At 46.7% G+C, this 13698-nt stretch overlaps 1 protein-coding gene across 9 annotated transcripts in view; it reads left to right on the top strand.

Annotated features, from left to right (window-relative positions):
• Positions 1-13698, top strand: part of TMCO4 (transmembrane and coiled-coil domains 4) — a 126115-nt gene that overhangs the window by 93077 nt on the left and 19340 nt on the right. The gene's annotated exons all lie outside the window — the stretch shown is intronic.

The raw sequence follows: 13698 nt of genomic DNA, 5'->3' as shown, positions 1-13698 counted from the left end.
CTTCTTGTTTTCATTTCACTTGATAAGCATTTATTAGGCACCAAGTATACAAAGAGGGGAAGGAACTAATATTTATCAGATACTCGCTGTGACAGGTGATTCTAGACATCATCTCACGGAACCTTCCCAATGAAAACCAGTCTCTAAAAAAATTGTTTTTAATTAGCCGTGCCTGCTAATCTGTGCCTGTAATCCCAATAACTTGGGAGGCTGAGGTGGGAAGATCACTTGAGCCCAGGAGTTCAAGGCTGCGGTGAGCTATGATTGCGCCACTGTACTCCAGCCTGGGTTATACAATGAGACCCTGTCTCTAACATGAATAAATAAATAATTTGTTTTAAGACAGAGTCTCATTCAGTCACCCAGAATGGAGAACAGTGACATGAACAGCACCCTCTGTAGCCTCAACGCCCTCTGAGCTGAAGTGATCCCACCTCAGCACCCCCAAGTAGCTGGGACTATAGGTGTGCCTGGCTAATTTTCAAATTCTTTTTGTAGAGGTGGGGCCTTCCTACATTGCCCAGGCTGGTCTCATGCTCCTGGCTCAAGTGATCCTGCCACCTCGGCCTCCAAAAATGCTGGGGTTACATGCATGAGCCACTCCACCTGGCCATACTTTTTATTTATTTTGTGTATGTATGTATGTATGTATTTATTTATTTATTTTTGAGATGAAGTTTTACTCTTGTCACCCAGACTGGAGTGCAATGGCGCGACCTGGGCTCACTGCAACCTCCACCTCCTGGGTTCAAGCGATTCTCCTCCCTGAGCTTCCCGAGTAACTGGGATTACAGGTGCCCACCACAATACCTGGTTAATCTGTGTATTTTTAGTAGAGACAGGGTTTCACCATGTTAGCCAGGCTGGTCCCAAACTCCTGGCCTCAGGTGATCCGCTCGCCTCAGCCGCCCTAAGTGGTGGAATTACAGGCGTGAGCCACAGTGCCTGGCCTAAATGATTTTTTAAAAGAGGAAACTGCTCTGGAGAAAGTAGGTTCTCAATCTAGGCCACACAGATTCCCATATATGAGCAGCTGTTTTCAAGCCAGTCTTATAAAACCACCATGAAGAAAGGTTACAAAAACAACAAAATCAGAATTAGACCCTTAGTGCCCAGCAGAATGGTCTGAAGAAGCCTTCCCCACCCCCTAAATATGTTACCGTTTTTAAAGACATAAATTTAGACTTTGAAAATAAGTGTTAGGAACAAGACGTTGAAAAAAAAGAATAGGGAGATCTGAGAATAAATCAAATGTAACTTCTAGAAATTAAAAAAAAGTCATTGCAGTGAATACTGGATAAATTAAAGTGGTTTAGACAAAACTAAAGAGAAAAATAATGAACTGGCTGCGTGTGGTGGTTCACACCTGTAATCCCAGCACTTTGGTAGGCCAAGGCGGATGGATCAGTTGAGGCCAGGAGTTTGAGACCACCCTGGCCAACATGGTGAAAACCCGTTTATACTAAAAATACAAAAATTAGTTGGATGTGGTGGTATGGGCCTGTAATCCCAGCCACTTGGGAGGCTGAGGCACAAGAGTCACTTGAACCTGGGAGGTAGAGGTTGCAGTGAGCTGAGATCACACCACTGCACTCCAGTCTGAGTGACAGAGAGAGACTCTGTCTCAATAATAATAACAATGAACTGGAAGATTGACTTGAAGAAATGAACCACAATGCATCATGGAGAGGTAAAGAGATGGAAAATAGGAAAGAAATTAAGGCTTGACATTTGCTTATAGAAATGCCCAAGAAAAAGAGACTAGGGGAGAGAGATAATTTATTGGCAGAGAATTTTCCAGAATTAATCTCTGAGCTTCAAGGAGCATGTTTTTTTTGGGGTTTTTTTGTTGTTGTTGTTATTGATATTTTTTTAGAGACAGAGTCTCACTCTGTCATCCAGGCTGGGAGTGCAGTGGCACAACCATAGCTCACTACAGCCTTGAACTCCTGGGCTCCAGCCATCCTCCTGCCTCAACCTCCTGAGTAGCTGGGACTACAGGTGCACACCACCATGCCCACCTTGATCTTGCCTAAAGGATTCTACCTGGGCTCACTCCTCTAGTTCTTTCTGTGGATCCTTTCTTAGCGCAGGACTCCCAAAATCACATCCCCAAAAGTCAGCCACTTGCCAACAGCCTGGCATCATTCCCAGTGTTTTCCCCACTCCTTCCTCTTCTTCCTGGGTGAGAATTTGAAGAAAGATTCATCCTGCATTAGTGTCTTCAGGGATTTAACCCGTTGCCCATTACATGTGAGTTGTCAGTATGTTGCAGTGTTTCAGACATATTGTGTACATCTGTGGTAGACTGATGGCAAAAAAATGGCCATAATGCCCACCCCTGCCTATATCCACACACTTTACTATGTGACTTTGAAACCGCTCCAGTCAAGAAGTGTAGTCTGTTTCCCCACCCCTTGAATCTGGGCTGGCCTTGTAACTTGCATTGGCCCATAGAAGGCATAGGAAATCACGTCACACCATTTTCAAACCTAGGCCTCAGAAGGCCTTGCACGTGAATTCTACTCTCTCCTAGAACCTCACCATAAGAATGGGTCCAAACCTTCGGTTAGCTCCTGGGGGGATGAGAGACCCCACCTAGCAAAGCTGGCTCATCCCAGCCAGCCCCGGCCTAGCCACTAGCTGGCTGCAGACACATGAGTGCCCCCAGTGGGATCAGCCATACCTGGATGATTTTAGCAGAACTGCCCAGCCAATTTGTAGGCTCATGGGACATAATCACTGATTATTTTAAGTCTCTGAGTTCTGGGATGGTTTGCCACACGCCAATAGCTAACTGATAGAAGACATGTGGCCTTCTATGTCCCTGTGTCACATTTTGATAATTCTTGCAATATTTCAAATCTTCATTACGACATGTGCTCACTTCAAGCGTCTATGACACATTTGGTAATTCTCACAATATTTCAAGCCTTTTCTTTTTTTCTTTTTTTTGTTGTTGTTGAGATGGAGTCTCGCTCCGTTACCCAGGCTAGAGTGCCATGGCATGATCTCAGGTCACTGCAACGTCTGCCTCCCAGGTTCAAGCGATTCTCCTGCCTCAGCTTCCCGAGTAGCTGGGATTACAAGTGCCTGCCACCATGCCTGTCTAATTCTTTGTATTTTTAGTAGAGACAGGGTTTCACCATGTTAGCCAGGCTGGTCTCGAACTCCTGACCTCATGATCCACCTGCCTCCGCCTCCCAAAGTGCTGGGATTACAGGTGTGAGCCACCGCACCCAGCCAAACCTTTTCGATATTATTGTATCTGTAATGGTGATCAGTGATCTTTGATGTTACTATTGTAATTGTTTTGGGGGCACCACAAACATTGTCCATGTAAGACGGTGAACTTAGTAAATGTTGTGTGTGTTCTGATGCTCCACCAACTGGCTGTTCCCACCTGTCTCCCTCTCCTCCAGCCTTCCTATTCCCTGAGACACAACAATATTGAAGTTAGGCCAGTTCATAACCCTACACGATGGATAGCTGGGCCCAGTGGCTCGTGCCTGTAATCCCAGCACTTTGGGATGCAGAGGTGGGAGGATTACTTGAGCCAAGGAGTGCGAGACCAGCCTGGGCCACATGGTGAAATCCTGTCTCTACCAAAAAAATAGCAAAAAATTGGCCAGGCACAGTGGCTCATGCCTGTAATCCCAGCACTTTTGGAGGCCGATGTGGGTGGATCACCTGAGGTCGGGAGTTCAAGACCAGCCTGACCAACATGGAGAAACCCCGTCTCTATTTAAAATACAAAATTAGCCAGGCATGGTGGCGCATGCCTGTTATCCCAGCTACTCAGGAGGCTGAGGCAGGAGAATCGCTTGAACCTGGGAGGCAGAGGTTGTGGTGAGCTGAGATCACACCATTGCACTCCAGCCTAGGCAACAAGAGCAAAACTCCGTCTCAGAAAAAAAAAAAAAAAAAAAAAAAAGCAAAAAATTAGCCCAGCATGGTGGTGTGTGTCTACAATCCCAGCTTCTTGGGAGGCTGAGGTGGGAGAATCACTTGAGCCTGGGAGGTTGAGGCTGCAGTGAGCTGTGATTGCGCTGTTGCACTCCAGCCTGGGTGACAGAGCGAGACCCTGTCTGAAAAACAAATAAATGACCTCTAAGTGTTCAAGTGAAAAGAAACATCACACATTTCTCACTTTAAATCAAAAGCTAGAAATGATTAAGCTGAGTAAGAAAGGCATGTTGAAAGCGAGACAAACCAAAAACCGGGCCTCTTGCATCTAACAGCCAAATTGTGAATGCAAAGGAAAAGCTTCTTGTAGGAAATTAAAAGTGCTGCTCCAATGATTACAGAGTGTGGGAAAATAGCACCGACAGACTTAGTTGAAGTGGGGCTGCCACAAACCTTCGATTTGCAAAGCACGTATTTTCTGTGAAGTGCAGTAAAGCAAAACGCAATAAAATGAGGCATGCGTGGTACATGTAGAATGAAACGTCTTGTTCTCTACTGGCTCACTGCCTGCAGCTTACCAGCAGCTCTATTTCTCAAAGTTCTATTGTTAACTCCAACTCATCTTTCTGATGGGAAAATTGAGTTCCCGTAACAGGATGTGGGCCAATTGCCTAACTCTCCATGGAAAACTAGAAAGTGTGTTGTGTTTCACATGGCCCCTGTTCTTTTTCGTAGCGGTATCTGTTCACCCACCTCTGCTTTGGCACATGTGCTAGAGGTTACCAAAGCAAAAGGCCGCATGCCCTTGGCCTGGTCTATACATCGGGATATTAATCTTTGAGCAAGTTCTAGCCTGCTAGTGTGTCTAGTGTCTGCTAGTGAATCAACAAAATCAGAAATGTTCACCTTCACAGGCGTGTGTGTTCTGACTTTCATACACAATTTTGAAAGATGTCAGTTGTCAGAAGACATATATTTTGGTTCAAGGTTTTATTTGATTGCAAAGGGAAGTGGGACAGGAGAGTAGGAGGGAAAATGTGGGAATAACCAAATTCTACTGTGTCACTTACTGTGTGACCTTGGACAAATTACTTGGCATGTCTGAGGCTAGGCTTCCCATCATTAAATGGAAGTGGTCATGCTTACCTCCTAGGATTGTTGGGAAGAGTAAAGGAAATTAATCAATGTATGAAGCACTTAGTCCTGAGCCTACCCTGAAATATACTGAGATGATGATGATAAAGAAGAGGAGGAGGAGGACGAGGATTAAGAAATGGAATTCCAGCCAGGTGTGACGGAATCCCAGCACTTTCGGAGACTGAGGCAGGCAGATTGCTTGAACTCAGGAGTTTGATACCCACCTGGGCAATGTAGTGAGATCCCATCTCTACTAAAAATAAAAAATAAAAAAATTGGGGCATGGTGACACACACCTATAGTCCCAGCTACTTGGGATGCTGAGGCAGGAGGATGGATTGAGTCTGGGAGGTTAAGGCTGCGGTGAGCTATGATCACACCACTTGCACTCTAGCCTGGGCAATAGAGCAAGACCCGGTCTCAAAATATAAAAAATAAAATAAATTTTTAAAAAATAGAATTCCAGGCTGGGCCCAGTGGTTCACGCCTGTAATCCTAGCACTTTGGGAGGCCAAAGCAGGCGGCTCACCTGAGGTCGAGAGTTCGAGACCAGCCTGACCAACATGGAGAAACCCTGTCTCTACTAAAAATACAAAATTAACTGGGCATGGTGGCGCATGCCTGTAATCCCAGCTACTCGGGAGGCTGGGGCAGGAGAATCGCTTGAACCTGGGAGGCAGAGGTTGCGGTGAGCCGAGATCACACCATTGCACTCCAGCCTAGGCAACAAGAGTGAAACTCTGTCTTTAAAAAAAAAAAAAAAAAGAAAAGAAAAGAAAAAAATAGAATTCCAGAGTTTAAAAAAAAAAATCCCTTACAGCAAATCGCCGGTTTCATTCCCTGCCACTCTGAAGTTAGGCCAACATTACTGCCCATGATGTTTGCAAGATAAAACCAAAGCAAAAGAGTTTGTCAATGTGCTCACAGAGATACATTTAAACATCCTGACCCTTGAGTCCCCAAATTCTTACTTGGCTGAAAATTATGTCTGTGCTGTCACTAGATACCAGCTGAAATGCGGAACAGACTGTCACTCGGTCAGCTGGCTCTTTCATCTCCATGATAGCAGACAGCAAACATTACGTTTGATGTGATTTATTTCCCTTCCATGGATTGTATCCACCAGTTGCTTTATTCTCAGACAAACCCGGCTTTAGTCCCCCTGGGGCGGGGGGAGGGGAGAAGGAGGGGAGGTCAGGCAGTGCAGATTAATTTTTAGGGTCTCCCCGCTGGGATGTTAGTAAAAGCCTTATCACTTTGCATGACCAAATAAAAGAGATGGGAATCAAAGAGGAGAGATGAAGGCTTAGTCATTCCCTTAAAGAATTCATCCCAAATCCTGATATATGTCCAAACGGGCTCCTTTAAGCAATTCTTTCCAGTGTGAACCTCATTCCACTGCAGGGCTTGGGGTACAGTCAAAGCCGCCCTTTCTCCTTTTTTGGTCCTCCCCCTTCTGTGGCCTCTCTCTATGTGTCTATCATGCGCACGTGTGTATCTTTGGAATGGATTTCATTTGTGTTAGTGCAGTTCATAGCGTTTCCTTCAAGGTCTCTTTTCTGGACCCGCAGTCAGGAGATAACTTCCTCCTTGGTTTCCTACCTTATCACTCGCTGCACACACGAACCCCCACCAGGAGGGAGAAAATCCTTCTTTTTTGCTTCTTGAACTTGTGATTCTTTGGTCTTTGCAGCCCAGAAGAATCTCATTATTGACAGCATGACAGGCACGTGGGAGTGAGCGGCGCTGCCTTCCCAGCTGTTTGATGAGATTTCTGAGTGGCAGCTAAAGGAGCCAGCCCTGGGATAGCAGAAAGCTCTGCGAGGGTTTGCCTCACTTTAAGGAAGTTCACCGTGTGGAAAGGGGGAAATGACAAAGGTGAAGCTGGGACCTTCACCTGATTCCCATTGGCAAAGGCCCTGCACTGTCTGAAAGGGTTCTCTGTGGGGCTCTTTGGAAGGGCTGGCCCCACTTGGTGCATTTTAAGAATGTTTAGTTTCACAAAAAGCTTAATTTAAACACAATTTTTGAGACCAAGGCTATAGTGTGAGCTGAAGTTTGCTGCTGTGATGAAGCTGTCCATTTTCAGCTCTTGGGTTCTTTTTTTAATTTTTATTATTTTTTTTAAATGCTAAGATAATTTCCAGACTTTTAGGGGTACCAAGTGGTAAAGTACCGTCTCAGGAGTCCAGTGTGAGCTGCTGAACACATGACAAGAGCAATTCAGAAGATAGAAACTGAATTATCTAAATTCTGGGGGTCTTTGACCTTTGAACTTTCTTTTTCCTCTACTGGGGATACTGTCTGGAAGCATTCAGAATGGTTCAGCATGTGGCAGTACCATCATAGGCTTCCCTTCAATAGCCTCCAACAAAACTAGGCTATCCCGAACCCCTAGAGTAGAATTGTTTACCCTTATACCAGTGATAAGGTTTGGCTGTGGGTCCCCACCCAAATCTCATGTGGCATTGTGATCCCCATGTGTTAATGCCGGGAGAGGCCTGGTGGGAGGTGATTGGTGATTGGATTATAGTGACAGATTTCCCCATGCTGTTCTCGTGATAGTGAGTGAGTTCTCATGAGATCTGGTTGCTTAAAGGTGTGACACACTTCCCCTTCACTCTCTCTCCTGCTCCACCATGGGAAGACAAGCTTGCTTCCTCTTCATCTTCCGCCATGATTGTAAGTTTCCTGAGGCCTCTCCATCATTGTGGAACTTGAGTCAGTTAAACCTCTTTTCTTCATAAATTACCCAGTCTCAGGTAGGTCTTTCTAGCAGTGTGAAAATGGACTAATACAACCAAGAAGGCTGGGAGTGCACCTAAACCTGCATGTGGCATGTGCCAAGGCAGACTTCGAGGGGTTATATATTTTTTGAGATGGAGTCTCGCTCTTGTTGCCCAGGCTGGAGTACAGTGGTGCGATCTCGGCTCACTGCAACCTCCTTCTCCCAGGTTCAAGTGATTCTCCTGCCTCAGCCTCCCAAGAAGCTGGGATTACAGGCATGTGCCACCACCCCGGGATAATTTTTGTGTTTTTAGTAGAGACTGGGTTTTGCCATGTTGGCCAGCCTGGTCTCAAACTGCTGGCCTCGAGCAGTCCTCCCACCTTGGCCTCCCAAAGTGCTAGGAATACAGGTGTGAGCCACCGCACCCAGCTGCCAGACTCTGTAAATAATCAGATCTTTTGTGAACTAATAGAGTGAGATCTCACTCATCACCAAGAGGAGGGCACCAAGCCATTTATGAAGGATCCACCCCCATGACCCAAACACCTCCCACCAGGCCCCACATCACGTTTCAGCATGAAATCTGGAGGGGACAAACATCCAAACCATTTCAAAGAGGGAACAGCAAGGCCAGTGTGGCTGGAGCAGAGAATGAAGGGAAGGTCAGGCAGGGCTTCGAGATCATTGCAATGACTTCAACTTTGACTCCATGAGAGATGGGTCCCCTGGGAGGTTTTTAAGCACAAAAGTGACATGATCTGACTTTACTGCAGTGTAATTTATGTACCACAAGACCCACCCATTTTAAATGCACAATTTAATGACTTTTAGGAAATATACAGAGCTGTGCAGTCATCACCAAACCCAATTTTAGAACATTTCCATCACCCCAAAAAGACATCTCATGCCTATGACTACAATGTAAAGGGATCAGCTGGGCTCCTGTGTTAAAAATAGCAATAAGAGGTAGAAGCAAAGAAAGTGTTGGAAAGAGACATTTTTTTCACGGCACATGTGAATGACAATGAGTTCTAAGAGCTGAGGGGTAAAGACATGACTGATGAAGCTTTTCCAACTACTGCAGGTTTGGAACTGCCTTAATGCCAAAGTTATAATAGGATGAAAGGCCTTCAGCTCTCACAGTAAAAATAGGATATTAATAACTTAGCGAGAACTGTTTAAAAATGAGAAATGCAAGCATAAATGCTCTACATGTCTATGACTCGACTCCTGAACTTGAAGTTAATCCCTGCCCTCTTTTACATAAAAAGTCTGAATATTTCTAAAGCTATATAGGGCTCTCTTAATGCCTTGAAAATTCACAAGAAAAAAAGCTGACGGTAGCAGTAGGAATAAATCCCAAACATATTTCAGCAAACACTCATTGTCCCTGCAGTAAAAGGGCAGTGAGGTCTTCTCATGTCCAATATTACTGAAATGTTTAAATCCCAGTTTCTTTTGTTGGTCTTGAAAACTGGGGACATTCTACACTGAATCCACATGATGATCTGAAGGATTTTCTGTCCCTGTAGAAGGGACCTGCTTGACACTACAAGTGGTACCTGGGCCAGATGCGGTAGCTCACTCCTGTAAATCCCAGCGCTTTAGGAGACTGAGGCGGGAGGATTACTTGAGTCCAGCAGTTTGAGACCAGCTTGGACAACATAACAAGACCTCATCTCTACTAAAATTTAAAAAATCAGCCAGGTGTGATGACAGAAACCTGTAGTCCCAGCTACTTGGGAGGCAGAGGCAGGAGAATCACTTGAGCCTGTGAGATCGAGCCTGCAGATTGCGCCACAGCACTCCAGCCTGGGCAACAGAGGGAGACCCTGTCTCAAAAAAGAAAAATTTAAAAGTGGTACCTGAGTGAGGATTTTCCATAGTTTACCTAGAAGGCTGAATTCTTCTAGTATTATAAGGTTTTGAACCAAACAGTGGATTTTGACTTTTTTTTTTTTTTCCTTTCCAGCAGCTATGACAGCACCCAGTATCGTCTTTTTCCTAACCTAAATAGGTTTCCCCTCCTGCACCATCCCATTCTAGGAACAGTCAGGTGGTAATGGGCTCTGACCACCTATCCACATCTACCTTGGGTGGGTCTAAGGCAAGCTTGTCCAACCAGTGGCCTACTGGCCACATGCCACCCAGGATGGCTTTGAATGCAGCTCAACACAAATTACTAAACTTTCTTAAAACGTTCTGAGTGTTTTTGCAATTCTTTTTTTTTTTTTTTATCTCATCGACTATTGTTAGTGTTAGTATATTTTTATTTATTTTTTTGCTTGTTTATTTATTTTTGAAATGGAGTCTGTCTCTGTCACCCAGGTTGGAGTATAGTAGCGCCATTTTAGCTCACTGCAATCTCCACCTCCTGGGTTCAAGCGATTCCCCTGCCTCAGCCTCCTGAGTAGCTGGGATTACAGGCGCCCACCACCACGCCCGGCTAATTTTTGTGTTTTTCGTAGAGACGGGGTTTTGCCATGTTGGCCAGGCTGGTCTCAAACTCCTGACCTCAGGTGATCCACCCACCTCGGCCTCCCAAAGTGCTAGGATTACAGGCATGACCCATGGTGCCCGCCTAGTGTTAGTGTATTTTATGTGTGACTCAAGACAATTCTTCCAGTGTGGCCCACGGAAGCCAAAAGATTGGACACCCCTGGTCTAAGGTGGTTCTTGCCAACCGCCCTTAGCTAACACCATGCATTGCTGAGAGCCTGCTATGTAGCTTATCTCCAGGTCAGCGGCCACGCAGAGAGCAAATCTTCAAAATCTAAGGGTACATCTGGGCGTGGCAGTGGTCTAAGGAGGAAAGGGGGAGAGGCCCAGCTGGGCAGCTGCCAGCCCAGCTTCAGAGATGGGTAAATGTGTTGCCAGCTTGGTTTGTCTGTGCCCAGGACTATTTTCTGGGGTTCAAACTACGAGTCTCACTTCAAGGTCACAGGCAGCTCCCTTTTTAGGTTTTCTGACAGCTGTCCGTGGATCCTGACTGTGGCTCAGGAATGCTGCTATTACCACAGTTGGCCACAAGGGGTCCCAGCCCTGCAGGTGCCGCACCAAGGCTTGAAAAGCAGCGCCAGCTCTTAGCAAGGCAGACTCTGCCCGGCAGAGAAGGCGCCCTGAATGGCCGGCCCCCAGAGAAAGCTGTTGAGCTCATGGTTATCCCTGGGTCCACAACCATTTGGCACTGTGGGAGCAACGATAACCCGCATATGATCACTGTGCACGTTGTTATCGCAGAGAGCAGAGAGAAAGGCCCCAGGGACCAGCAGCTCTGCGTACTGGTCCCAGGCTTATTCTGATTGGCTGTGTGACCTTGGGCAAGCCCCATCCCCTCTCTGACCCTGTTTCCTCGTTTTCCAAGGGAAATCGTGTTGATCTCTAAGGGCCTTTTCAGCAACAGCCTTGCCAACAACAAAAGCACCTGAAATATCCCTAATATTGGAGGGGTATCTGAGCCATCCTTGCTATTCACCACAAACCGTCAGCTTACTGAAGTTGTAAATTCTTCTGCCAGATTATCATTGTCCTGGAAACAAAAGGAGCAAAGTCAGAATTCTGTGCTATGGAGTCTTTTAACCTCAGAGCCAGAGGGGAACTCAGAGAGCTTGATACTACAAGGGTTTTCAAACTCTTTATCAGCCTGGAACCCTGAATTCAGACAAACTCGGACATGGAAGCCCAAACAGAAAACCACTGAAAGGACTCTGGTTAGAAACTGGAGCCCAGAGAGGGAAGCTGTCTGTCCTGGTCGCCCAGCAAAAGAGTAGCAGAGCTGGTTGAAGCTGTCCCAGCTGAGCGCATTTCCCAGCAATGAACTGAGTGTGCGGCTTCCCGGTGTGTGAGGGAACTCAGACCGTAAGACAGAGCTGGCCGGCCGTGGTGGTTCACGCCTGTAATCCCAGCACTTTGGGAGGCCGAGGCAGGTGGATCACCTGAGGTCAGGAGTTTGGGACCGGCCTGGCAAACATGGCAAAACCCCGTCACTACTAAAAATACAAAAATTAGCCAGGCGTGGTGGTGCGTGCCTGTAGTCCCAGCTACTTGGGAGGCTGAGGCAGAAGGATCGCTTGAACCTTTGAGGTGGAAGTTGCGGCGAGCCAAGATTGCACCACTGCACTGTAGCCTGAGTAAGAGTGAGACTCTGTCAAAAAAACAAAAGAAAAAAAGAAAGAAAAGAAAAGAAAAGAAAGTAAAGAAAAGAAGGAGGGAGGGAGGAGGGAGGGAAGAGAGAGGGAGGAGGGAGGGAGGAAGGAAAAGGAGGGAAGGAGGGAGGAGAGGAGGAGGGAGGAGAGAGGGAGGAGGGAGGAGAGAGGGAGGAAGGGAAGGAAGGAAGGAAAGAAAGGAAGGAAGGAGGGAAGGAAGGAAGGGAGGGAGGGAGGGAGGGAGAGCCACTAAGGGGGAGGCAGGGGTCAGGCAGGCCAGTGGGGTGCATGAACTCCCACTGTGCATTCACTGTGCTGAGATTTTTCCCATGTGACTTAATCCTCATAAAGACCCTGTAAGGCCAACATCATCATCCTCTTTTAGGCTTGGAGAAGTTACATGATTTGGTTCAAGTCACATAGCCCGAAAGTGGCTAAGCTGGGATTTGAACCTGATGTCAAAGCCTGTAAACTGATTTTCCTGATAGAGACAGACATTTATTCACGGATTCATTCATTCATTCATTCATTCAAATCTTTATCGAGCACCAAATCTGTAATCAGTGCTGTCCTGGGCCCTGCCACACTGCTGTGAATATGGCACTGGGGTGCCTGCCCTCACTGAACCTCCGTGTTAGAGGATGAGACAGAGGATAAACAATAATCTGTGGCAAGAAGAAAAATAAAGCAGAGGATGGGATAGAGGCTGGGGGAGGGGTGCATTTGTACCTCTCATTTGTCCAGAGCAGTGTTTCTCCGAGCCTGGTCCACATACCCCTCTGGGAACTACTGGTTTCCATTCTGCAGCAAGATTGAAAAAGCCGCGGTGCTTCTCTATTTCTGTACTTACAGAACAATTGGATTGCACTTTGGTGTTTGTTTGCTTGTTTGTTTTGAGACAAGGTCTGGCTCCATCACCCAGGCTGGTGTGCAGTGGTGTGGTCATAGCGCACTGTGACCTCAAACTCCTGAGCTCAAGCAATCTCCCTGCCTCAGCCTCCCAAGTAGCTGGGACTACAGGTGTGTGCCACCACATCCAACTAATTTTTAATGAATTTATTTATTTAGAGACAGAGTCTCAATCTGTGGCCCAGGCTGAATGCAGTTGCCCAATCTCAGCTCACTGCAACCTCTGCCTCCCGGGCTCAGGCGATTTTCATGCCTCAGCCTCCCAAATAGCTGGGATTACAGGCTTCTGCCACCACACCCAGCTAATTTTTGTATTTTTAGTAGAGGCGGTTTTTTGCCATGCTGGCAAGGCTAGTCTCTAAATCCTGGCCTTAAGTGATCCACTCACCTTGGCTTCCCAAAATGCTGGGATTACAGGCATAAGCCACTGCGCCGGGCCCTGGCTTTTTTTTTTTTTTTTTGTAAAGACAAGGTGTCACTTTGTTGCCCAGGCTGGTCTTGAACTCCTGGGCTGAAGCAATCCTTATGCCTCAGCTTCCCAAAATGCTGGGATTATCAACGCTAGGTGAGCCGCCGCCCCTAGCCCAGATTGCACTTTGAATAGCCCTGACCTGAAATATTTCCTGAATCATTAGATCGATGCGGCTGACAAGTGCACTCCCTGACCCCAGGACCTACTCGCCCCATCTCCTCTTCACCCCCCTCTTCCCACCAGTCTGCACAGATCCCAGGGAACCTTTTGCAGAGGAAGATATTGGTGTCTCCCACCTGGCATGCAAGATGATGCGGGGCCCATTAGTCTCTTCTAAAGGAAGACATCCATCCATAGTCCACAGCTGGTGTGAGCTTCGTAGGTGGTAGAGAGAGACCTGG

Source organism: Rhinopithecus roxellana, chromosome 12 (genome assembly GCF_007565055.1).
Source record: "Rhinopithecus roxellana isolate Shanxi Qingling chromosome 12, ASM756505v1, whole genome shotgun sequence".
NCBI lineage: Eukaryota > Metazoa > Chordata > Mammalia > Primates > Cercopithecidae > Rhinopithecus > Rhinopithecus roxellana.
This window is presented reverse-complemented; position numbering and strand designations above follow the sequence as displayed.